The sequence below is a fragment of the Rhinolophus sinicus genome, chromosome 17, assembly GCF_057876585.1.
Source record: "Rhinolophus sinicus isolate RSI-liver-muscle chromosome 17, RSI-T2T, whole genome shotgun sequence".
Taxonomy (NCBI): domain Eukaryota; kingdom Metazoa; phylum Chordata; class Mammalia; order Chiroptera; family Rhinolophidae; genus Rhinolophus; species Rhinolophus sinicus.
The window spans coordinates 6,518,687-6,546,350 of NC_142517.1; the positions used below are offsets into that span (position 1 = coordinate 6,518,687).

General features: G+C 47.2%; 1 protein-coding gene across 4 annotated transcripts in view; it reads left to right on the forward strand.

Moving 5' to 3' along the window:
- The window catches only part of KCNJ6 (potassium inwardly rectifying channel subfamily J member 6), a 237,937-nt gene that overhangs the window by 137,725 nt on the left and 72,548 nt on the right, over nt 1–27,664 (forward strand). The window contains exon 3 of one of the 4 annotated variants that reach the window (XM_074325378.2): nt 20,652–20,879. The exons of the other annotated variants lie outside the window; for them this stretch is intronic. The gene's annotated coding sequence lies outside the window, so the exon portion shown is untranslated. The remainder of the gene's footprint in view (nt 1–20,651; nt 20,880–27,664) is intronic. 4 annotated transcript variants of the gene reach the window in all.

The window sequence follows — 27,664 nt, forward strand, 5'->3', positions numbered from 1 at the left end:
GTTCCCTTTGATTCTTTTCCTTCTTTATTGTAACTTCTGTTCCTTCCATGGCATTGGAAAATTCTTTTTATCTTGACTTTCCATCAACTTCGCCTGTTACAAACTTTTTTTCTTAGAGTTACAAGTGGGTCTCCTGTGGGTCTTTGGGGAAATCAGACTTGTTCCTCAGGCACACTTGCTGTCTGTGTGTTTTACTGTTGACCACATCTTAGAGCTGGCTCGCGTTTGTCACTTCACTACGTGTTGAGAAGCCTCAGTCCTTCGGGAAATTTGGAAGTCCTAAGATACCTCACCTGTCTCCATCCTAACTGCACCATTGCTCAGATGTACTCACACATGCCACCCCTGTGGCCAGCGGTGCTGTCACCCTGGGCAATGAGACTGCGGCTAAGTCCCAGGGGCAGCCCCCCAGAACGGAAGCCAGCCACTCCCAATCCGCCATCACAAACACCTGAGGCAGGAAATGTATACCAAAATCAGGGGTAAGGCACACCCAGCACGGATCTTTCACCCCAGAGCAGCACACTACCCTCCATCTGTGCTGCTGTTCCTGGTGTGCACAGCCCTTTCACGTGTTATCACTGGAACTTCACACAACCCATTATATGTGAGTAAACTGAGGCAGGTGATGGGATTCAGTCCAGGTCCTGTCTGCTGTAGCACAGTCTGAAAACAGATCAGCCAGAACCACAAGAGATAAAAACATAGTGTGTTTCTTCTTTTATTTTAAACCTTCATTTATTTTTTCAACAGTGTAACATTTATTGAGTGCCTAAGTGCCAAGCGCTAGGAAGATATGTACATCAGTCCATACCACAGGCTTCAAGCTACCCTGGCCAGTTCCGTGTTCTGCTCACAAACTGTGGAGTTCGAAAAAGGCTCATAAAAGCCCTCCTACTTATTCAGTAACCTCATGGTTTCTTAAAAGGCAAGTTTTGTTTTGCTCGAGCAAGCAGGAATGGTGACTTAGAATGCTTTGCCTTGTTGGGATCCCAGAAGCCCTCCTTCCTGGGGAAGCCTCACCATCCAAGCAAAAACAGGAAAGCATCCTCAGTAACTGCCTGGCATGGGCCTTCCACACCCTGGAGATTCTCTTCCTCTCGTTATGTCTGTTTCGTATGCAACACTCAGAGAATGAGCGTGTCGAGGACATCCATGTTGACTCCTCTGTTGGCTGCAGCAGCTCATGTATTGCCTGGCCCCGTGTTTTCAAACCTTCAGGAAAACTGTCTACAAGCATACCTTTGATCTCAGACCCCACGACGGAGCATCCCTCTGCTCTGAAGTCGTGTAGCACACGCTCGAGGGTCCAGCCCTGTTCCCGATGGAGTAAAACCAGCCAAGGAGGAGAAGAGCGTGGCACGTGAGTGAGGACATCGGGCTCAGATGCCTCTGCCGCCCAGGAGAGTGAGGACTGAGCCCAGCCCCTGCCTTGACAATCCAAGGGCCTGGGTACTTCTCCTGAGTGCAGTCTTACTCCGCAAGGCTCCCCTAGAAAACACATCAGTGACAGGGTTCCCTGGTGCAGGTAACACTTCACATGGTGAAGTAAGAGGGGTGCACTTTCCGTGACATTGTCCATTCCAGGCTGGTCTTTACGTGCTCTCTCTAGATTCCCCTTTCAGCACCAGGAGCTGGGCCTGGCCAAGAACATTGTGTTCCTACACGGTTGCCAGGCAGACCACTGTCCTTCTCTGCAGATCCCACCCTATTTCTAAAGCTGAGACATATCCTTGCTGTGTGAACAGAACACTCGGCAGCCCTTTGGAATTGACGCCTGGCCTAAGCTTCTCACATCGTAGTCTATTTCCCATCAGAAATCTGTGGCTCCCAGGAGGAAACCCAGACGTGCCCTCAATGTTGATTACAGGGCACTAGGGAACATCCAAGATCACAGCTGTCACCCAAGCTGGCAAATGCCATCTGGGGTCCTAACTGTTCACTCTGGCTGTCGTCAAAGTTCAGTGTGCCATGTTTCCACCTCTGGGCATCAGGAAGCCTTGCGGATTTGCAGAGACCCCAGCTGCCTTCCTCGCCGTGGTGCTGGCATTGTCACTCCTGAGCACGTTTGCCAGCTGCTTTCTATGTTGCCATCTCACCCACGTTCAACATTCAGCCCCAGCTCAGGGGCTACCTCCACAGGGGCCTTCCCGCTACGCCCTGCACTGCAATTTAGTACTAGGTTGGTGCAAAAGTAATTGTGGTTTAAAAGGTTAAAAATTGCAAAAACCACAATTACTTTTGCACCAACCTAACATATACCACCTTGGGTTTTTCTTGCATTCTCAGCTCGAGTATAAATTCCTTCCTGAACAGGACAAAGCCTTACCATTTCCTATCGTCCCCTCAGTTCCCCACAGCACACAGCACCCGAAAATCACAGATTTAGTGCTGCATCTCTAGACCAGCCTGGCTTGTTCAATGGACCCCAAACCCAGAGACGTGAAGTGCGGGAATGAGGCCGGCATCATGGGGTTTATTTACATACACCTGTGGCCACCGGGCCACATTTCCTGCGAACCACAGTCGCATTTGTCACCACGACTTAGCACGACTGCGTTCTGGTGGCTCTGGTGACCTGATAGCAGTGTGCCCACCGTGTCTGGAACCCAGCCTCTCCCCTGCTACTCCTCTGCCTGCCTGCATTTACTTCTGACTTTGCTCTCCTCTCTCTCCTCCTCCCTCGAAGCTTCCTCTCCTTGCCTTCTCTCCGAGTCCCTCTCCGCTTTTGCTGCCACCTATGATTTCTCCATCTAGCTGGCATTCAGACTTGCATGGAAAGAAGAGACTGGATGATCAGTATAGTCATCTCCTATTGGACAGAGCTCCATGGCAGGCCACCTCATAGGCTGCTGGTCAGCCTATAACAGCTACCTTTCTGGTCAGGTGTCCATCTCTGGTCCAGTCAGCTGTGATCAGAGTAGCAGGGCCTCTTAGGAGGAATCGGGGAAAGTTATCCTGGGAAATCCCTCTGAAGGGAGCTGTGGGCATGGCAGGGTCTGGTGTCCAAGGTCTTACGAGGGCACAGAGCCACCTGCCTTACAGTGCAGTGCTTCTTTGCTTCCTGTGGGGTGAACGATAGACCCTTGAGATTCCTGGAGGGCTCTTCTTTAAGTGACATCATTTTCAGTAGCCATTGAAGGCTGAATTGAATTTGCAAGGAACAAGATTACTGTACATTGTAGATAGCTTCCCATTGCTGCCCATTCTTTAACTGCAAATACCCTCTTTTGAACTTGATGTATTCTGTTCACACAGTAGAAATGTCTGTCTCCCTCCCTCCCTTCCTCCCTTCCTTTTTTCCTTCCTTCCTTTATCAAGAATGCATTGAGGACTTAGCATATGTCAAGTATTGCATTGGTACCTGAGAGTACAGAAATCAAGAAAACACAGTTCTAGACTTCAAAGACCTCATAATCATAAAAGAGCTCACAATGCATTAGTTTGTGATGTGTTCCTCATTTTCCCACATCATTCTCTCTCCCTTCTGGTGAGTATTTGAGAGGAAGGATTTTAAAAAGTGCCACAATCACACTTGTAATCTCAGCACACAGTGTCTGAATTGCTTTTAGTCAGGACCCCCCTGTGGCTCCATAAACACTGCATATGACGGGGAGCCCATCTTTGGCGGTGGATTGTGCCAGGACAGCAGGGATTCCCTACAACCCCCCAGTTGTCTGGGTCTGCTAAGGAAAGAGCGCCTCCCACTTCTCACTGCGCCCTCAACAAGAGCAAACTCACTCCAAACCCAGGCCAACCTTGCACTTCACTCCCAGGGCACTCTTATGTGTCAATGTGGATAAATAAAACAGCAAACCAATAAAACAGCAAACTTTTTAAATATATAAATAGAAATGTTTTATCTAACAGATAAAGGTTCAGATCTGATGTGCTAGCCCAGCTCTTACCTCTCCTAAAATAATGTCCGACTGATAACCAGTTCACACTGCTTTGGAGCTCTCCTGGCAAAAGACCGGCAGGTAGGATTACTACCCTTTGCCGAACGCCACGCGCTCTCGGGCACTGCGGATCCGAAGGCGGTGGTCTGCCCTTCGTCCCTTGCTGCCTCAGTGTATTACGTCCTTACAGGAAGCGAGAGGATGTGCTTACGGCCATTTTTCATCCTTGTACATCTTTTAGATTCAATCTTTGAGCTAATAGAGTGGAAGTCACTTAAGATCACGACCTGCAAACATAAATTTCCTGGTTCCTTGCAATACGATGAGCTGAAACATTTAGACTCCCCTTTATGCTGGAGTCTAACTCCTCTTGAAAAGCAGCCAGGACAGCCCTGACATCTCTGCTTTTTCTCCACAGCAGAGGTACAGCCAGGTTCCAGGTGTGGGTGCTATAAAAGTTCCATCTCCCACAGCCTAGTGACAAATCCAGTCCAATAATCAGGAGCTCCTGCCGGGTCCCCGGCACCGTGCCATGTTCTGTCCACTGACAGAGGATGTTTCTGTTGGTGTTTGCCCAGCCTTGCCCACATGTGCTCATTTCCCAAGCAGATGGGCTCCTGGTGCAAACCAGCTTCCTTGAAGTGATGACAACACCCAGTCCCACTCATCTCTTCCTGGGCAAAGATGTCCTGTGACGAGGGAGTTGAAGTCTGCATACCTGCTGCTGTGTTACCCAACCCACCTCCTCCCTGTCCCCTAAGCTACCCAGGCTGCAACTCGAAAATTAGAAATTATAGAAATTAATCTCTACATTTCAAAAATTAGTGCCTCCCATCAAAAAGTGTTTCTGTAAAGGTAGATGTATGATATATACATAGGGTTACATGTGCATTGCACACTCAGGATTAATTAGCCTTTGCCTAGTAAAACAGCACAATGCAAAGGTCCTTAAAATACATAATGTTTAGGTCTCTCCCACAGCGTTACACCCAGATCTTTCACTTGTCGTGGCAGCTTCATGGTCTCCCAAGTTTCGGTTGACAAAACCCTATGGGGGAACTCAGCCCCCCTGGATTTGTCCCTTGTACTTACTACAAAGCCAAGTATGAATTTGAGAAAATGAACAACAGAAAAATCAATTTAACTGCATGTTCCTGGAACAGGTGTCAAACCTCAGCAAAGCTCGTTGGGACAGTGGGAGGGGCAGAAGACCTGGTAGTACTGAAGGAAACTGGATCTTCAAACCTTCCTGCTGAGACCTGACCCTTTGATTGTGAACTCTTCCGTTTTCTATCACCAGTAAACTAATTTTGTGCTATTCTCACCCACATGAATGCAAGCTCTGAGAAAACCTAAAACACTGTTGAGATTTCTAGAGATGGACTCCTGCCATCCATTGCTGTAAATCTTTCCTCCTCCTGTTCTTGAAGTCAGTGAACTTGGTTCCCACCTCCCCACCCACCACTCCCTCTCTGTCAAAACCACGACTGAAAACCCATCTCTTTTGTGAGCTCTCTCTGACAAGTACAAGTCTTCAACCATTAGCATATTCTCTTAGAAAACTCTCGATTAGCATAACATCTGTGAATCCATCCCCACCTTCAGCTGCCAGGCACATCACAGCCCTCCATTTTCCTAGATTGAATTCATCTGGCTCCAGTGTGTGTTGTCCAGGTTTGGGGAGCCATCCTGTATCCATTGTTATTGGGGGATACCACCCCTCCCCAGGGTCCTACAAAAAGTCCCGGAGGCTTGCACAGTCTCCCAGATGTGTGAAGGGGCTTCCGCCCTTGGTGTGAGCTGTCTTATGACCATCTGCACTAACCATTCAAAGGCACAGGATGGTGTGAGCATGGAAGTTCATTCCTCTTGCTCTGACAAGAGCCACCAGGAAAGCCACCAAGAACTTCGCTGTGTCTCTCTCAGTCTCAACACTGTGGCTAAGGCATCCCCATGTCACCCTGTGTTTGTTCCCTCTTGCTGCTATAGCAAACTACCACATATGTGGTGGCTTAAGCAACACAAATTTATTACCTGACCAGTCTGTAGGTTAGAAGTCTGAGACAGGTCTCAGTTGGGCTAAAGTCAAGTTTTCAGCAGGACTGTGTCACTCCTGCAGGGTCTAGGGGAGAATCCATTTCCTTGGCTGTTCCATCTTCTAGACGCTGCCCACGTGACTCGTGGCCCCCTTTCTCCCTCTGCAAAACCAGTGACCTTGGGCCCAATGCTTCTTGTGCTGCCATTTCTGGTTTCCTGTCCCTCTTCTAGCTCCCTCCTCTACTTACAAGGACCCTTGTGATTATGTTGTGTCCCCTGGATAATTCAGGAGAATCTCCCTATCTTAAGGTCCCTTTGCCATGTAACTAACATACATGGTCACAGGTTCCAGAGATTGGGGTGTGAACATCACAGGAGCCATTATTTTGCCCACTCTGTGCCACACAAAGAGGTTTGGGGAAAAAAAGCCTATATTCTAATTTGTGATGCCGGCAACTCAGTGAAATCCTAACACCGTCTCCTGCTGCCATGCCTTGTGACACGTACCCCCAGTAAACCTGATCTCTAATCTTGAACATCTCTGAAAAACATTACATAGGAGATAAATTACCCGGCCTCTGATGCCTGAGCTGTTTCTTGCTGGCCCTTCATTCACCAACCACTTAATCACCACTTCTCTCACTTGAATTATTACTGTAAGTGAAGGATAGTCTTGGAAAAGGCTTTGGAATGGGAGTTCTGCCACTTTTGTTGCCCCTCCCCCTTCCCAAGTAGACATGTGTGATGAGTGGGAAACCATCACTGAACTCCGCAACTGACCTGATATTTTAACATTTTGAACCTCGAAATCTTACTGTGTCCAGTGAATCACAGACCATCTGCCTTGCTTCCTCGTCACCTCCCCTTAAGTTCTTTCATCTGGAAAACAGATATTCGTGCATCCATTATTTATAGAGTAGTGCGCTCTCTTATTGATCTGGGGAAAGGGAATTTTCCTACAAAAAGTTCAAAGCATTTTCATGCAAATATAGCATTTTATTCCCCACGAAACCTTTGTGGGATTATCGACAGGAGGAATAAGAATGGAGGCAAAGTATATAGAAGTAGTACTGACCACATTTAAGGGTAATAATTGAGGGGTTCTTTTTATGGTTTAAATGGCTGCCCCATAGAAAGTACAGGTTGCATTTTCTGTTCAGGATGCAAACTCAACCTGATATGTGATCATGCCATGTACAGATACGTGTATGGAAACACACAGGCATTCACCTAATTTCATTCATCCACCCACTTGTTCATTCAGGCAATGTCTACTGAGCCTCTACTCGGTTTCCAACCCTGTCACAGACACAGGGCTGTGGAGAACGAGAGTGAGGCAGAGCCACTTACCTTGAGAGTCCAGGGCCTGTCAGGGCACAGTGACACAGAAGCCAGCCACTGTCCTACGATGTGCTGAGTGCTGTCCTGGGGACAGCAACTGGATGGTGAGGACAGGAACCAACCATCTTGGGAGCTCCCTGGGGATGTGGAGTTGGAGCTGAGTTCTGAGGACTTAGGTGAGCTGTGGGGGGTGAGGAAAAGCGTGGAAGACCATGGCAGTGTCATGTGAAAGGGCGCACGCATGAAAGAGTACAGTACCTGAGAGAACCGTGAGTTCTTTACAGTGTGGAGAAGCAATGGAAAGTTCAGGCAGAGGGAGAGCCAGGTCACCTCACTGAGGGCTTGGGGAGCCCTAATACGGAGCTTGGACTGTATCAGTAGGGCCTCTGAACGATCGGATTGTAACTGGAGCAAGCCCCTTCTGGAACTGTGAAAAAGGGGGGTGGTAGGAACGACGTGGAGACAGCCGCAGCAATCCACTGAAAACTGATGAGAGAGCTGCAAACACGCACAGGCTGATACCTCGTGTGTGACTGTGCACTGATGCACAGAGAGACATCTGGAAAGATGTCACTAGAATGTTAACCGCGGTTACCTCTAGTGGCAGACTATGGAGTGAGTGTTTTGCTTTCTTCTTTTACTTCCTATGCTTTTCTGGGTTGCCCAAAATTTTCTACATGAAGATATATTAACTTTATAATCAAGAACCAGAAAAGCTTTGTTGTTGTTTATTGAAAACTGACAACGACCTTAAGAGAATGACTATGCAAATGGACAATAGTCAAACTATATATAAAAAGAGAACTCTGACCCACAAGCTACAGCAACCAGCCCAGGAAGCGAGCCTACTGTAAGCCAGAGGCGTAGGAAGCCAGGCTGCTATCTCTGGTAACAATATAGGTAGCCAATCAACAACTCCTGTAACAATTGGCCACCAATGGCCAGGACTTGATTAATCATTGACAACTTTCCTAATTTTTGTCTCTGCTTCCAACTTAGGACCAGCCAGAGAAAGTGCGGTCTGCACCCTAAGCAATCACGTGGGACCCGGGCTACTAATCAGCCCACCCACAGCGTCCCCACACCCACAGCCTCCAGCCAGGGCGCACTTGAAGCCTTCCCTTCTTCCCACTTTGAGTCTCTACCAAAACGCAGGTGGCACGGTTGGCGCCCTGGGTATGGCAAACTCTGAATAAATAAATAGCCTTTGCTTTTCTCATTAGGGTCTTCTTCATTTATTTCCACACCCCAACAATTCTAGTGCATTGAAGATAGTGAACAGGGGCCATGAGGAAAAACTTTTAAGGAGAAACCGTGAGACGTGCTGTCTACTGGCTTGGGGTCCTGAGCAGATGCTGGGGCCACCCATGGAGTCGTGTGGAGGAAGGAACATCTGGGAGGGGTATGTGTCAGGGTCTACAGGACACAGAAGGCACGTGCGGTTGGGGGAGGGGGAAGGTTAGAAGAGAGACTCTGTGAAGGTGTGGGAGAGGCTAGGGGGAACCATCAAGGGACGGGGAGTCTCTCCAGGGCTGACAACAGCTGCAGCCATGACCACCCTGAGCCTAAAGGAGTAAAGGGAGGAAACCAGGCAGAGCTGTGGGAGAGACGGGCACTGGGTGGGACTGTGCTGTGAGGAAGAGAACTCAACCATTTCAACTCCCCCTGGGGCCTACGGGAAGGCTCCATCCTCCACCTGTCCTTCCATCTCCTGCCAGTGCCTCCCAGGAGCTAATCCCACCAGGAAGCCAGAGGACATGAGAGACCTGGGACATCCGTAATCTCCTCCTCCTGGGCTGGAGAGAATCAGGGAGGGTTCAGGGAAGCTCTGCAGGGGCAGTGGGAAAACACTTAGTCCAGACAAGACAGAATGGGGATCCTGAGCTCCCCCTTGAAAATGTTCCTTTTGAGGCTCCCATAGGAAATGCAGATGGAAATGTCTTTCGAGCAAGTTAATATGGCCATGTAGAAATTGAGAGAAAGATCTGAGTTGGAGAGCTAGATCTGGGAGTCACCTGAATACACGGAGAGTTTCAGCCACAGGGAACCTGTCGCTGAGAAAGAAGGAGGGGAGAGAAGAGAAGCAGGATATGGATAAACCCTGGGGCCCCAGCGCTAAAGTGGGAAGGCAGGGGAGGAGATCAGGGAAAGTCACGGAAAAGGATAATCGATCAGAGACCTAGAGGCAAGACCTAGAGCATTCGCCAGAGACTCATGCGTACTTTTCAGCAGTGAGGTCTACCAGAGGATTAGGCGAAGAGCTAAACCAAAGGTATCGACCAACACAAATAATTATTGAAGTTTCTGGTCATTGGAGGCTCCAGGGGAAGGGTAACGGGCATCACACCATTGCACTTTCTTGAACACACCTTTTAAAGTAGTCCCAGCAAGCGTCCCTGACAAAGCACTCGGGAGCAACTGACTTGGCAGGGCAGAGCAGAGTGACAGACTGTATGATTGTCACACAGGTGATATCACCAAAGCTTCGAAGGTGTGACCATGACTCATTCCTTCAGCACTAGATGCCACAGCCTGGTCATTATTATTTATTGTAATCCCTGTGGAATTATTAAAGGACAAAAAAATTTTTTTAATTAAAAGTAAAGAGATAACACATACATTCACCTAAATCAAAAGACACACTACCTTTTCTCACCTCACTTTTTCCATTTGCAAGTGTCCATTTTGCTATGAGCTGTAGGTCCCGCCCCTCGTCGTGCAAAGCACCAACACAAGACTCTATCAGTGTCTAGTTTCTCCAGCCAGGCACAAATTAGGGTATTGGTGTGCAGAAAGCCAGCCCATGCTTGAACAAGCTGGCTACATGGCCACAGCTTCCAAACCAAGATGAAAAATTGTTTACACACATATGTCCATAATCTCCCAACCCTTTTTCAATTCATTGAAAGACCTTTATTAATTTTTTCACCAATTACAGGGCCCTCAAGTTCACTCCTTCCACAGGCAACCCTTCTTTTCTGACATAAGCCAGCTAGGTGGCAACTCTTTGGCACCAATTCCACTTCAACACACTAGAAGGAGCAGGGCTCGCTGAGTACTAGATGTTCTGTAACAGGGCTGTCCAGGGGAAATATAATGCCAGCCACCTGTGTTACCTTAATTTCCTAGTATGCACACTTCAAAGCAAAAAGAAATGGGTGCTACTACTAACATAATGGTGTTTTGATTTAACCCAACACACAGAGTGTTGTCATTCTTTTTTTTTTAATTAACATTTGTTTGTTTGCCTGTCACAGAACATCCAGTACTCAGCAAGACCCACTCCTTCTAGTGTGTTGAACATGTTTTTTTAATTAAAGTTTATTGGGGTGAGAATTGTTAGTAAAGTAACATAGGTTTCAGGTGTACAGTTCTCGTTCCATCACCACATATTAGACCCCATTTATCCTCTTCTAAAGCCTCCCTCCCCCCTTACCCTCTGGTAACCCCTAAACTATTGTCTGTGAGTTTTTGTTCTTTCAGTTGTTTGTTTTGTTCTTTGTTGTTTTCGGTTTATATACCACATATCAGTGAAATCATATGGTTCTCTACTTTTTCTTTCTGACTTATTTCACTTAGCATTATAATCTCAAGATCCATCCATATTGCCACAAATGGTCCTGTTTCATCTTTTCTTACAGCCAAATAGTATTCCATTGTGTGTATATACCACAACTTCTTTATCCATTCATCTATCGAAGGATATTTTGGTTGTTTCCATGTCTTGGCCACTGTAAATAAAGCTGCAATGAACATTGGAGCACACGTGTCTTTATGGATAAATGTTTCAGATTTTTTGGGTAGATACCCAGGAGAGGGATTGCTGGGTCATATGGTAATTCTATTAATTTTTTGAGGAACCTCCACACTGCCTTCCATAACGGCTGCACCAGTCTGCATTCCCACCAACAGTGTATGAGGATTCCTTTTTCTCCACAGCCTCTCCATCACTTCTTACTATTTGTCTTGTTGATGATAGCCATTCTGACTGGGGTGAGGTGATATCTCATTGTGGTTTTTATTTGCATTTCTCTGATGATTAGTGATGTTGAGCATCTTTTCTAACATGTAATCTATATGAAAGCCATCAATGAACTGTTTGACATTAGTACTTTTTTATTGTATCCTCAGCCGCCCCCGTTCACTATATCCCTACAGTACATCTCAGTTCGGATCAGGCTCATTTCAGATGCTCACCAGCCATACATGGCCAGTCGCTGCCCTATTAGTCGGTGCAGCTCTGCAAGGTCACAAGACACCAACCAGGGAGCTCTTTGTCCCCTCCTCTGGTGACCACAGCAGAATTCTCTCCAGCAAAAGTTACTAATTTTTTCCAGCTAGAATGAGCCCATCAGCCCCATCCGTGCTGGCTAAAGAGGACCTCTTTGTTTTGCACATATCAGGAATTATTCGAGCGCTGGTGTATTTGATGGCACACAACCCATCACACCTCATTGTGTTATCAACAGTGTTATCCAAGTGGGGTCCACCAACAATGAACACTCAAAAGAGAATCTCTCCTGGGTCACCTGAGAATTTATTTAAGGAATGTTTCTTAGGGCTCAGGGAAGAGGATAGGAATGTCAGGAATAGGAATATTAGATTTAAATTTGGTATTTTATTGGATTTAAAGTTTTATTATTTAGATTTAAGGTTGGGCACACCAGCATCACCAAATTTAGGACAGATGCCAAAAGTTGGCAAAACTGGATAAAACATGACTTTTCAAGGACACATTATTTGTGAAAATTAAGCCCCACAGGCAAGGCCAAGTCGAGAGAAGAGCACAGATTTCTATTTTTCCTTTAAAACAAACAAACAAACAGAAAAGAACCAATGTAATTACTTCAGTGTATGTACTTGTGTTGAGAATTCAATCAAGTGACTTTGAAGAAATCAAATCAGCCTTTGCTGGAGAACTGAAAGGGGAGAATGATTCAGTGAGAAGCTGAGCAAAGCACAGAGCGGTGGCGATGGGCCCCGGGGGAGAGCACACACAGAGGCAGGAGAAAATGTAATTCTAAAAGGACCACATCCCAAGTGCACAAAACCCAAACAGCATTACAGCACACAGGCCACAGGGGCAGGGAAGGACAAGGCCGTTTGTCATCTGTGGACTATTAATAAGTCAACCCCAGGAGATGCAGCCCCAGGAGAACACCAAATGAGGCATCACAGGGCCCTCCCAGCCCCACCCCGGGCCACCTGTCTCCATGTCTCATGCCCGTTGTTTGTGTGAGCAGAGAATCAGAAAGAGCTCACAGTCTCACTGTTAAGAAAAAGAGCTTCATGTGAACATCAAGTACATACAGTGGTCGAAAGCCCCAGAAGCCACTGTCCCGGAACCATCTTCCCACCCAGGCTACCCCAAGAGTGGACCAGGTGCGGAGCCCAGAGTCCCTCATGTCGAAAGGGAGGATTTTCTCTCTTTCTGCCCAAGGCATCTTCCATGAGAAGCACCCTCTCAGCCACAGATCCTTCCATCTCAGCCTCAGCTCATTCGCCTTGGAAAACTCAGGACCAGAACGGCCTCGAATCCCCAGGTAGGACCCCTGTAGGGCTAGACGGGTTCATTGTGTGGTAAAATGCCCCTCTCTGTACAGGAACAGTCCAGGGCGCATGGCTTGGTGGACAGAGAAGCAGCCCGGAGCCTTTGCTAGCGCTTGCAGCCTCCCCCTCACCAGGCTATGAATGGACAGGAGGAAATGAACAGCCCCCTTTCCAGACCTGAATCCCTTCCAGCACGGAAGACTCAATTCGAGATAAATGTGGTCAGGGCTGCCCCAAAGTGTTCCAAAATGCAAGGTTATTGCTGGGAAAGCCGCTTCTTCCTCTTAGCAAGATGACACCAGAAAAAAACAAACGAACCAAAAGCGACTGGCAAGCAACTGCAGAGAAGTCATCCTCCTGACTTTCCTCTGCTCCACTTCACAAATGCACTTAATTTTGCAAGAGAAGCACGCCGCCCGAGCTGGGAGAAGAAGGGAAATGCAGATATTTCTGATGCCTGATGAAAATCCACAGAGTACCGCAGGATAAAGCAGGGACTCGTTTCAAGGAGCGAACGAATGAATGATAGACTCAAATCCAGCTGGCGTCTGGCCATTCTGACCCCAAATGAGACTTTCTCCTCCAGCAGGTGTCCCCAGAGAGAGGCCAGATGAAACTGGTCTTCTCTTGGCCTCAGGCCCTGACAGAGAGGGAGGCCCTCAAGGAGAGAACAGCTGTGCTTTCTAAGGAAACTCTGTGATTTCCCCCCACCCCCCACGGCATGTCAATGCCAACACAGGAAGAGAATGTTGAGGAATAAAAGGGAAAATCTGATGTCACAGAAGGAAAACCATGGTGCACCCAAAGTAATTTGTTAGGAAGAAAGATGGTCGCAGAAGAAAAGCCTGGTGTCAGCCAGTCAGCTGCAATGGCCCAGTGTGGCCACTTGTGTCTAATTTGCTTTGGAATCTTATTAAGGATGGTCCCTCCAGTCGAGTGATCAGGACACGCTGAATTCAGCTGATGCTCCTAGGCATTCACCGTCACTGGCTATCACTGACTTGCCAGATGCTGTAGCCCAGCTTTGGATGCTGTTATTGGTGCCGCAGACTAGAGAGGTGGACGGTGTGTGAGCAGAGAGCAGGCCTCTCCAGCTGATGAGAGGCGTGTCCACCTGCGTGGTGCCCTCACCTCTCTCCATCTCCCCATGGGGGCAGCAGCCCTGGGCAGACATCCCAACGTGCTCTATCTGCCAGATGCCCAGGAGACACAGCCCTGGCTCTCAGGCTTAGGCTGATGGGGAGGTGGGACCCCCCGGAGAAATGGGACTTCTGGATTTTTACCATCCAAAGCAACTTTTTTTAAAGGTGAAATCCACATAAGATAAAAATGAATCATTTCAGTGGCATTTAGCACCTGACAATGCTCTGCAACCATCACCTGTGTCAAGTTCCCAAACCTTTCCATCACCCCAGCGGGAAACCTCAAGCCCATTAAACAGCTTTAGGACATCTCATCTAATTCCAAAAACTATCCCTCCCACCCCCGCCCCACCCTGGCCCCAGACCTGCTTCCAGCCAGAGCTCCCGGCAGGGAGTTGTGCTTTATTCAGCTTTGTGTCCCTGGGTCTAGTACAACACCTGGCACACGGCGGACGCCCAGTAGAACTATGGGACCAAAATGGTAGAGCCAGGGCGCCAAGCCTGCACGTAAGGATGCAAATTTCAACTCATCTGTTTTGAGGCGAGCCCTGCCTGCATTTCATCCGAGGCTCAGCACAAAGTTCGCCTGAGAGCCAGAAGAGAAGGCTCCTTCCTTCCGGGGTCCCACCCCCCAGGGTGCATCCCACAGCTGAGTACCATGACTCCTTGCCTGTCCTCAGGAGACCCAGCCTGGGGTGGCCCGTGGGGCGTTGTGATGGATGGAATATCACAGTGGGGATAGCAAGCAATCTTCAGGGAAGGGCATTTGGTTGTGTTTGCTCTCCCCCTAAGAGTTCTGTCTGGCTCCAACAGCGGCAGCTGCAACCTCTCGAGAGGTGGGGGCTCTGCCCTCAGCCTCTGCCCGCCAGTTTGCTTTCGGCCTCATTCAGAGCAGGTGTCCCTTTGTCTTTGCCTCCAGCTGTGGATTTCCACCAAACAAGTCCCTTCAAGGACTTCAAGTCACTTCAGGCTTCAGGCACCCCTTCCTCGCCACAGTTCCCACACTTTGCTCCCTGGGGAGGGTCGGGGGCTCGTACTGTGCCTTTGGGGTGGGGCCCCGTCTGGATACCGCGTTGGCCCTGGCACCAGGCTCCCTGGTTGTCAGATCATGGTTCACCCAAGCAGAGAGGCACGGGGAGAAGGCCTGGAGGGGATAAGCTCACAAAAATGTCCAAAGCCTGGGTGCCGAGGTTTGGGGGCCCCTGTCACCCTGATGGCAGCACCATGCTCCAACATAGAAGAATGGCTCCTTCCTCAAGCCAGGAGGAAAAATGGACTGGGTGGAAATGCAAAACACCATGAATAGTCTGCAGGTAATTCCCAGCCTTGGGCTGTCCCCATTTTCTGGTTATGATTCTATTTTAGAACCTTTACTTTCATTCTACCTTCTAAGTCGAGCAACAGAGTCTAAGCTAACCTCCCATTTGTGTCAGAAAATCTTCCTCTATTTGGGTAATATGTCACTCTCGTCTTTGCTCGGCGCCGGTTGACTGAGTCACGTCTCTCTTTACTAAGCCGAGGCGTGGAGAGGGAAGAGGTGCGTGGGTGTTTGCGGAGAACAATGGGGTTGCTGAGAGCAGGTGCCTAAGCTGCAGCTTGGGCTGCGTCAGAGGGAAACGGAGAGCAGGGGGCCGGCCCTGAGCAAACAGTGAAGAAGGCAAAGTGTGGACCCGACAGTCTCCAATTTCCATCTTCATTCCATCGAACCAGTTACAGCCGTCCCCCCTTATCTGCATGGGATATGGTCCAAGACCTCCCCCCACACACACAGTGAATGCCTGAAACCTCAGATAGCACTGAGCCCTAAATACATGCCTATGATAAAGTTTAATTTTATAAATTTATAAATTAGGCACCATAAGAGATTAATAAGAATAATTAATAATAAAATAACAATTTTTAACAATGTACTGTAATAAAAGTTAGGTTATATCTCTGATAACTGAGGCAGCTACTAAGTGACTCATGGGCAGGTAGAGGACATATTGTGGACAGAGGGACGATTCATGGCCCAGGCAGGTCAGAGCAGGATGGCGCACGATTTCATCACGCTACTCAGAACGGCATCAATTTAAAACTTATCAACCGTTTATTTCTGGAATTTTCCATTTAATATTTTCAGACCACAGTTGACTATGAGCAGCTGAAACTTCAGAAAGCAAAACCACGAATAAGGGGGAACGACTGAATATTTCAGAAACATGTTCTACAGAACCTAGATATGCAGAGGTTGTCTTGATCTTAAGTAAGCCTGAGAGATTCTGAAGGAAACAGATTTAAGCAATTGTGTGTGTGTGTGTGTGTATGCAATTATATATGTGTATATATACATATATTATGTACATACACATATATGTATATATAAGCAATTATATATAAAAATATATATGTGTATATATATATATATATATATATACATATGTGTGTGTGTGTATATATATATATATATCTCAGAATCCTTAATATGATAACTTGTTCTAGAACTCTCCAAGAGGGAGACAGGGTAGGTAACATTTTCTAAACCTATTATCCCTTGATTTCCCTTCCCCTTCACCCCCCTCCTCACCACCTCCCAGCAAAACAGAAGTCCTTCACCCCCACTTCTAGGATATAGGATTTCCTGGGCGGGGGCAGGTGCTAAAGTAAGCTACCAGTTCATGAGAGGTGACTGTCAAATATTCAGGAATTTTTAAAGCTGGTCAAGAGTTGATAATTTGAAATTGGCTATGGTGGAAGTTTTTATACCTCAGAAATTAGCAGAATCTCAAATCAGAGCTTTTTTTTTTTTTCTGTAGAGCTATTTTAACAGCACACCACTGGATTTAGCCCAATGCATAGAGTCTCCTGGAGCTGGAGGGGACTTCAGGGAGATTCCTCATATTTTACTCTCTCTTCTATGGAATGCTTGGTTTGGGTTCCTCTTTGAAGAGCCTGGTGAGGCCTCAGCCATGTCCCCTTCACACAGACCGGAAGTGGGGAGATACATGCATGGAGCCATGTGCGACTCAACTTCTCCCCAGGGGACACCTGGAGACCATCCCCCCACTCTCAGCCCTTCTCTGGTGGGAAGGAAACCCACCACATGGCTTCTATAAAGTATCCCCAGCAGTGAAATAATTAGGAGAAGGAAAAACCACATTCCGGGAACTTGGTAAAACAGAGAACCAGAAACCCACATCTCTGCATCCTGAAGATTCAGACCTCTGCTTGTCAGCTCCTCAGAGACTTGGGTGGGCAGCACACCGTGATTCAAACAGGTGAGGAAAGCACTTCCAAGGAAGAGACTGCTGGAAACGAAGCCGGAGAGACTGAACGCTCTCATGTGGCTGGTGGCTCGCTTCAATCTAACAAGGAGAATGCATTTTCAGGAGAGTCCGGAACGCTAGTAAACGCTCATAGAAAACCTAGTAATCCAGAAAATGAAGGTGGACATGAGAGACGGACCAATCAACATGTCTGATGCAAGAGGGGGAGAGTCCGTTCCTTCTCTGAAACCGGGGGAAACACAAGCCTCACGGAACACAGTCCTACGTGTGAGAAGGTGGTGAGCCATTACTCTCACATCCCCTGAAACCTGCTGAAGCCTTTTGAGAACTTATGGCTAAAATGATATTTCATTTGCTTTCCAGGGAAAATAAGATGCAATTTATTTCACTGGACACGGGTCATGCAAAGATACATCAAGCTTCTTTTTAAAAGAAATTTCTTATTTCATCCTAAAACAAACTGTAGGTAGTGAATATTTATCAGGGTGAAAGCTGGGAAGGTGAGTTGTCTGCCAACAGTCCATAGAGGAAAGACCCTGAGATGTGGGGAAGTTAGGCCCAAGGTAAGGGACCAGGAGGTTATCTGAACACTTGAGTCTTTGGACCCCAAATCCAATGCATTTCCCTTCACAACACCCTGGCTCAGGAAACGCCCATTTTTGAGTGCTAAGGCAATGACAGAGGGAAGCAGGCTTTTCTCAAAAGACCCTGAAGTGCCAAGTGCAGATTTCTCCAGAACAACACAGATTTAATGAAGTGCAAACTGTAAATCTTTTGCATTCCCATCGAGCTTCACTAGGAATTTAAACCACATCTCAGTAAAAGCCATTCTGTTTTATTGACGCAGGAATTAGAGTAACCACTGAAATACATTCAGAGGATACAAGCCTTTGTAGGAAAAGAGGAAATCGGCATTAATCTGTTTAAAATGCTAACACTTAAACTTCAAGTGCAAAGTCAAACAACATGATGCCTGAGTTGTGCATTAAGACAACTGACGACAGGGGGAAATGACGCAGGGAAATAACTGTTTTCTTGCGAAATTAAGCACACCTTGTTAGAGCAGAGAAAATACCCTGAGTGCCTGTTCTCCAGGCCCCCTTTTTTTTGCTGGTAGCAGACAATGCAGCCCAACAGGTGTTTCCTTGTGGGGAGCAGTTATCCTGAACTCTCAATGACGGGGTCACTGCTCAGAGTGAATTACCAGGACCCTTCTCCTTCTGAAACCCAGTTATTGTCGCCCCCAGGAGAGGGACAGCAGAGGAAATGAAATTCAATTTTCCACTTGCTAGAATTCTTAACAGAAAGGGGTTTGTGTGAAGTGGGCTGAAACGTTTGTCTAAAATTGGAACTCTGGCAAATGTGAGGGTTGGATTGACTGTTCTTTCCTCCGCTGTGAGAACGCACCGTGTGGTGTGGTCTGAGTGACTCCCAACCGGTCTTGCCCCAGAAAATGTACAAGGAAACGTCATGCCCATCAGGTGGAGAGGGACTGGTTATTCTGGAAGAGCTTCCCTTTTCCTCACTCTAGAGCTAAGCAAACACTTGTGGAAGATTTGGCATTCCACAATTCTAGAACCTGCCTTAAGGGGTCTTGTGTCTGTCTCAACTCTACCAGGGATCCAAGAACCCACTTTCTCACCTCTCCTCACCCCTCTTCATCCCTCCTTTGGAAAATGGGATCTATTCTGTGGGCTCTCAAGGGAGGGTGGGCACAGTCCATGACAAGAAGTAGAAAGGACTAGAATGGCTCTCACCATTCTGAGGTGGGCACAGGCTCATGACCCCTACTGTTCCCTGCACAGTGACGTCTGCAGATGGAAAGGGGCTGGTCTTCTTACTGAGTGGAGGCCAATGCTTGGCCATGTATTCCATTCCTTCCAAGCCCCGGGAGACCTTGTTCACTTTTTTTCAGAATTTCCCATTGTTCCATTTCCACTGGCACCTTCCCTCCCACATTTGGAAGGACGACCCTGCCACCTCCCTCCTTGGCCTACAGACAAGATATCTCTTGCAGCTTCAGCCCAACCTCACCCTCTTCCCCTACAGCCTGGCTTTCCAGTGGTCTCCTGGTTGCCAAAGCCAACGGCCTCTCCTTTGCTGAATGCACCGCCCTGGCCTCCCCAACCTGGACCCTCCCCATCCACGGAGCCTCCTCACCTCCATTCCCTGCTCCTCCCTCTGACTTCCTGCACCATCTGCTCTCCCGACCACTCTCTGTGGATGCCCCTTGGGTGTCTGTGGTCTTCATTCTTCGGTGGTCCATCTACCCCCGTTCTCCCGGAGGGCTCATCCATCTGCTCAGCACTGCTGGACTGGGCTGTGTCTCATTTCTGTGCTATTTGGTTCCTGGAAAGAGCTGTGGACTTGGACTCCAACACAACACACTGGACCCATTCTAGCTGTATAACCTTGGCCAAGGTGTTCAGCCTTTCCCAAACCAATGATGCGATCTACCGCACAGATTTAAGAAGGATGGGAACAAACTGCAATAACAGTAAAGCCACAGAGCTCGGTGCAGGCACATAGGAGGGATTCAATAAATATTCATCCTGCCCTCCAACGGCCAGTCCGTCTTCCCAATATAAGATTTTATAAAAACACCAGAATTTTCCCACTTACCAGACTGTTATCTAGAAAGTCTTTTTTTTCCTACCTGCCCCTGCCCCTCTGTCTTCACCCTCCCCACTCTCATGTTGACTTTTACCCCAGACACAACCCTTCAAATCTATTGCTCCTTTATGGCCACTTCTTCCACTGCACTGGGGTAATTCACTCCTGGCACAAGGGTGAGACCAGATCCTTCTCCTCGCCACTCTTTTCCTCACATTGTACACACACACACTCACACACACACACACACACACTCACACACACACACACATACTCACACACACACTCACACACACACACTCACACACTCACACACACACACTCACACACACACTCACACACACACACTCACACACACACACACTCACACACACACTCACACACACATGCACACATTTCCGTTCATCTATCTGCAATAGCAGGAGAGAAAGAATATGAGCCTCAGAATAGGGCGACTCCTATTTCTGCCATATACGAGGTGTTCTCAAAAAACTACAGTGAATGTTTTAACTAAAAAAAATATTACAGTAAAAGACACATTGCCATTAATCCCCCTCAAAATACTCTCCCTCACTTCGGACACACTTATCCCATCGTTCTTGCCACTTTCTGAAGCAGTTCTGGAAGTCCTCTTTCGTGAGTGTCTTTGGTTGCGCTGTCGTGGCTGCCTCCATGTCCTGACTCAATTGCAAACATTTACCTTTCATGGTCATTTTGACTTTGGGGAAGAGCCAGAAGTCACACAGTGCCAGACCCAGTGAATAAGGTGGAGGAGGACACACCGTAATGTTTTTATTTGACAGAAACTGCCATATACCAGAAGCGATGTGTGACACGGAGCATTGTGATGGTGGAGGATGATTTACGGCACACTTTGAAAACACATCTTCTCTCAACTGTACCTCACACCCGACTGACTGCACCAAACAAGTTGAAACTTGTCACACACTGTTACTAAGGTTCGACACGCCGCTTCCCGTATTGAAGATCCCTGCTTTTCCATCGGACAGCACTTGACAGCAGCATTCACCGTATGTTTTGATCGCATCTCATATTAGATGTGTAAGCTTCAGCCGGTGACTCGACCCTATGGCCCTCCATTGCCTCATCTGTAAGATAGGTCAGCACTTCCTGTGTGGCTATTGTGCCCAGCCCAGTGCTTGGCACACAGTAGGTGTACAGCAGAGTTGGCTTTCTGCCTTTCACGCGTCAGAGCCACAATCATTTCCCACCTTCCTCATGACGCCTTTTCTGGTTAGTCCAGCCACTGCTGACCTCCGTCTCTGATCTGCTAGAATGTTCTTAGTCCCTGGTCCTCGGCATCGAATGTGACTGCACAATGGTAATGCACAGTGAGCAGGTCTTGGTTACCATGCAGGCTCTTGGCTTCCAGATGGGGCCACCCATCTGTGTCTCAGATTGCTGCTGAATTTCCCACAGTTTCCAGGACAATGTTGAGCTTATAAAAATAGTGATTATTATAGCTACAAACTGTGTACCTTCTCCGACCCAGGCACTATCATAATTGCTGCCATTTGTTCAGCGTCGGCTATGTACCAGGTGCTGTGCTGCATGATTCCTTCCTCGCAGTCACCCTGCAAAGTAGGTCTTATTATTCTCATTCTATAATGAGGAAGCAAACGCAGAGACAGAGTGGCCTGCACAAACGCACACAGATTGGAGGTGGGAGACCGGGGTTCCACGCCAGGCCTTCCTGCTGCCACAGCCCATTGCCTTGCCACCAGGCTACACTGTCCAACAAGCATTACATCGTTTATTTCTCCCTTCAGCCCAGCAGGGGAGCATTGAACCCTGTTTGCAAATGAAGAACCTGTGGTTCCAGGTCCCCCCTTTAGGGGCAACAGAGCAGGGACACGCCTGTCTGGGTCACTCCAAGCATCACCCTGCAGGAATCAGGAGCAGTGGAGAGATTCTTCCACCAAATCCAAGTTTCCTGAGGGACGGAAAAGCTCTGGTTCTGCCTCCTGCCAAGTTAGTTGGCTTCTTTGGGCCTCACTTTCTTTGTGTGTAATAAAAAATGGAGATGGAACTAAATCATGGCCATGGTTCCAGGACTGCTGCTAACCCCTACCATGCCTTTGAGCAAGTTACAACAGGTGCCCGGTCCTCTGAGCAGACTCAGGCCTGCAAAAGGGCAGACAAGGCACAGGCTGGATTTCAGCCTCCTTGCCTCCCTCGTCTTTGTGCAGTAGACAACCTACACAACTGTATGCAGGGGTCCTAAAAGGTTCCTAATGGTTCTAATTGTTGAAAGTTGATTCTTGAAATCACCTTTAAAAGAGAAAACAGGATATTGAATGTCAGTCTCCTTCGTCCAGCCCAGAGTGACCTGTCATTTCTCTCCTTTAAGCGATGATTGCACATTTTATCAAGCCACATGCCACGTAGAGCTACCAACGTTAGTCCTTTGATCTTGCAGTGGATACTAGACACTCTCATTTTGGTTCACACTGTGAGGCCCCAAGCTAACATGTTAATAGGGTCCTTTGCCGTTTCATATCCGTCACATGTTCCCAGAGGAATGTAGGAGCTGTTCTTCCACACGCATCTTTGACTTTAAACTTCCCAGTCCATCTGGATTTCTGATTATAACAGCCTCCTATAGTCACAATAGCTCAGGGTACATAACGGACCAGCTCAGCTTCCCAGGACACATCAGGCATAAAAGACGAGCATCACCACTGGTCCCAGTGAGGGAAAGTCTTTAGATTAGGAAACACACCAGAAGACAAGCAATGGGGCAAGGGGTCAAAAGGAAACCACTGATTTAAAACTTCAGGCACCACTTGTAACTACAGCTCTGAATTGTCTTTCAAGTGTGTCTGGGTCGCAAAATGGGAGCATGTAACGAAAAATGCAGGAATGACAATGACAGGAAAACCCCACCCTGACCTCAGTCTAGAATAGATGGGAATGCATTTTAGAAGCTAACCTCCTTTCACTTAGAAAATATATATCCTTTCCTTTTAATAAGACAATTTAGTTTCCAGTGTGGTAAAATACACATAACATAAAATTTACCATTTTAACCATTTTTAATTATATAGTTCTGTAGCATTAAGAACATTTATAATACACTGTTGTGCCACCATCACCACCATCCGTCTCCAGAACTTTTTCATCTTCCCAAACTAAAACTCCATACCCATTAAACACTAACGCCCCATTCTCCCATCCCTCCAGTCCTGAAAACCCCCGTTCTGCCTTCCGTCTCTATGGATTGCTTTCTCCTTTAAAAACCTCCTATCAGTGGACTCGTACAGTATTTGTCCTTTTGTATCTGGCTTATGTCACGTAGCATAATGTCCTCCAGCTTCATCCATGTTGTGGCAGGTGTCAGAATATCTTTCCGTTTTAAGGCTGAATAATATGCTACTGTATGGATGGACCACATTCTGTTTGTCCATTCATCCATCCATGGACATTTGGGTTGTTCCCACCCTTTGGTTACTGTGAATAATGCTGCTGTGAACATGGGTGTGCAAATATCTGCTTCTGTGTGCTTTTCTTGTCAGGTAAAGATGGGGACAGTTTTACCTGATCTGTGATTATACTGAGTTCCATTATTTGCATGGCTAGATACAGGTTCAATTCAATGAGTCTGCTGAAATACGGTTTTCTTGAAATTCACCCTGAAAAATGAGTCAGTTTAAAGCTCCTCATGACACAAAGCCCAAGAGAGATGTCGCCAACATTCCCTTCCCATTTGTCTCCCTATTTCCCATGTCATACCTATCTCTGGGAGGCAGTTTCATCCCTTTGTCTGGATTTGCCTCTCCCTCCACCTTTGCTCTTGACAAGGTCTTCTACTGACTTCCATCCAACAACTCACTCCACCACTGCCCCCTAATAGGGTCACCTCTCCTCTTTGGCTTCTTCTCAGCGTGTAAATGTGCTTAAAACTCCCCCAGTTCACATAAACACCCGTCACAGACACACACACACACACACACACACACACACACACACACACACACCCCCGCTCAGTCCGCTTCATCGGCTCCCTGCAGCTCGCTCTGTCTTTAAGCTCATCATCTGCACTTCCTCTCCCTCACCTCCTCCCAGACCAGTCACTCCTCAACCCACTGCGATCTGGCCTTAGACCCCACCACTCAACCAGACTCACCAATTTTATTAGTTTCCTGTAGCTAAAGTCAAGGTAACGCAAACTGGGTGGCTTAAAACAGCAGAAATTTATTCTCTCACAGAGTCTGAAATCAAGGTGTCAGCAGGGCTGTACTCCCGCGAAAGTTCTAGGACAGAATCTTTCCTGCCTCTTCCAGCTTCTGGTGGCTCCAGGCATTCCTTGGCTTGTGAGAGCATCACCCCAATCCCTGCCTCTGCAATCACATGGCCTTTCTGTGTCTCTGTCTGTCCATTTCTGTCTCTTATGAGGATGTTCAAATTGTATTTGGGGCCCACCCTAATTCAGTATGACCTCATCTTGACGGGGGAGGCACTACTCAACCCACTGCACTAGTAAATCCCTCTTGCCAAGCCCAGTGGACATCACTCAGTAGCCCTATGCAGCATGTGTTTTGCTTATTCAAAACAGAAATAGCTTCATGTTTCTTACTGATCTGATGATAGAAGCATATATGCATATTAAGGGAAATTTTAAATATAGAAAAATCGAAGAGAAGGAAAAAACACCCACGAACTCACAACTCAGAGATGGATCAAAATTAACATTTTGGAGGACATTCTTCTACACACACACACACACACACACACATTCACATTGTTGCAAGAAGGCAATCTATTCAAAGTGGACTGTATGTTCCTTATTCTGCATTTTCCCTTAACGCTATGGCATGGACAGCCTGCCAGGTCCATAAACACATACCCACCCATCCATTGGATACATAGGTGCTGGGGGCCTGCTGTGTACTGGGTGGGTCCTTGTTCCAGGGCCTGAGATCCATCAGTGAATAAAACACACATAGATCCCGGCCTTCGGAGAACTTTCCTTCCCACGGGGGCCAAAAGACAATAGAAAATTAAAAGAATAAATAACCTCTATCTTGCTAGATGGTGGAAAGTGCTACAGAAGAACTAAACAGTAGCGTGAGAAGGGGGCCGTGAGTGCTAGAGAGCAGCGACTACTGTTTCCAAAAGGCGGGTAAACGAGCATCTCATTAAAAAGGTGATCTTGACACAAAGATGTGAAGACCCCAAAACACTAAAAACTCATTTTTAATGACCACAGAGTATGCCGTCGATTATATCCGCAGCAGTATATTTAACCAGCGATTTGTTGATAGATATTTAGGTTGTTTCTAATTTTTCACTATTATGAAAAAGGCTGCAGTCTATCCCCTGCATACAATTGATGAACGTTTGTGAAATTATTCCCTTAGAATAAATATCCAGACCCTCGCCCAAGACATCTAATCATTTCTAAATTAGTATACCTACTGTCACCCTGCCCCCAGGTGACACTTGCCACTTCTCAGTTCCACTGCCTCTCCCAACAGACACACTCAGCACACTGCATGTGTCGTTTATTTTTAATTTTGCTAGCTTTAGGGTAAAAAATGTTATTATATTTGCATTGCTTTTGCTTTGCCATGGTTGAACAGACTTTCCATATGCTTTTGTCTCCGTGTGTTTTTTCCCTTATAAGCTCTCTATTCGTCTCCTTTGATCATTTCTTCTATGGGACAGTTATCGCTTTTGTATATCAGGAATATATACGTTATATGCCGCAAATAATTCTCCTGGCTTATCTTCTTATTTTTCTTACAAACATTTGAAATTTTTATATTGACAAAAATACCAACCTTTTAAAATAGTTTCTGGATTCCTATCACGGTTAGAAAGGCTTTCTCAACTTTTAGAATTATAAAAATACATCTTCTATTCTTCTGAAGCTTTTCTTGTTTTGCATTTAAATCCTTAATTCACTTGGAATTTATTCTGATATAAGAAATAAGGAAGGGACTCATCATTTTTCTCCCAAGTTGGCAACCAGTTGTCCCCACAGCATGTGCCAAATAACACTGTCTTTGTCTGCCCCAACACACGGGTCCCCTCTGGCTCCCTGCCCATTTCTCTCTTTCTCACCTCTTTCTCATCCCTTTCTCTGTACCTCCTCTGACTCCTGGGCTTCTGACTTCTTCATGTAATTGTTTTCCAGGATCCTGTCTTCTGTATTGTCTTCTCACTATGAGCAGTCCCTCCATAATTTTCATCTATACCCTTAATCACACTGATAGCATCCAAATCTGGAGCCAGGTCAGGTCACTGATAAGCTTCAGCCCCACACACCTGATTTCCTACAGGGGCGCTCACCTGGGTGTCTGTAGACACTTTAAACAGAACCAACCCACACCAGCATCAACCTCAGCCCTCACTGGAACAGCCCCTTGAGGTCTTCAGGCCCCCAGGACTGCCTCCTCTTGTGAGGGCTGCTAGGCCATTTCCAGGGACAGCTGACGAGCTTTGCCCATGGGGCCCTGCCCCTCAGGTGGTCTCACACCCACAGGCATTCTGTATTCCCACTGCTGCTCCCCCCACAACACCCCATGGGATTTAGTCAGAATTTTCTTAGATTCCTGAAATCACACACCAGAAGAGTCTCAAAGTCTTGAAAATTATCTTATTCTTTCTGATTATAAAGTAATATAAACTCATTCTGGAAAATTTAGAAAACTCAGAATGTTTAGAAAGAAAATTAAAAGCACCCATAAGCCCCCACCCGCCCACCTACCCAGAAGTACCCTGGTAACCTCTTTGTGTAAGTCCTTCCAATCTGATTCTGCATGTGTGTTTGAGATCTATCCTGTTTTTCTGTTAGGTTTTCCCCATGACATTAAAAATTATCAAAGTACTTTTTGAATTTTTTCTTCAATAGTGGACGTTTCGCTCATAGAATACATGTATAATTAGAAATGCAAGAATTTCCCATCAGGAGGACATGTACACAGGTCAGGGCCTGAGCGACAGCCTCCCTCCACAAGCTCTGCAACCAAAATTCAACAACATGATTGCAATGACTCAGAGAGGGGACCCCTTCCAGCTTATGGTTCTGCCAAGCGTTATTACGTCTTTCAAGTTACATTTTAACACTAGGCTATTTTGCACCTTAGTTAGGTCTGTACAAATTGATCAGTTTTCTAAAGAGAGAGAGAAAAAGAAACAAGACATGACGGGAGTGGATCTAGCTTTATCACACAGACCCACATTTACTCTCAGCCAAATTCCAGAAAAGCAACTCGAGGAAAGTAAATCAAGACCCTCACCAGCTCCTCCTGTCCTCTTGCACGCTATACACACCCCACCCTCAGAGGAGGGTTCCTCTACCTTATCTCTGGTCACCTGCGCGCGAAGCTGGAGGATGCATGCAACTGGTGGGTGTAACTGAGTGGACAGCCGGGGGCCCAGGGCAACTTCCTGCACCGGCATGGGGCCATGGGGGCCAAGGGTAGTGACCAGTTTGGGCCAAGGGCTGTGCAGGAACATGGGGAGTCTGCTTTCCCAGCCGCCGCTGCAGCTCGCCCTGCAAAGCAGCTCAGAATGCTCTTGCAAATGCAATGCAGATCACCCCCTCAAATTCACACCTGGGATTCCGAGAAAGAAAGAAACATTAAGAGCTATCATTAACATTCCCTTCCTTATCCCCTCCCCACCACCACCAACACATTTGCATTTGTGCCCACTGGGAGCTGAGCACACTCACATCTCAGACCCAGAACAAATGGGCCCTCTCTCCCTAGTGCAGCGCTCCCTGCGGTTGCTCGAGACACAGTCTCCAGCGTGCCCTCCTCTTCTGCCCACTCCACACCCTGCTCTG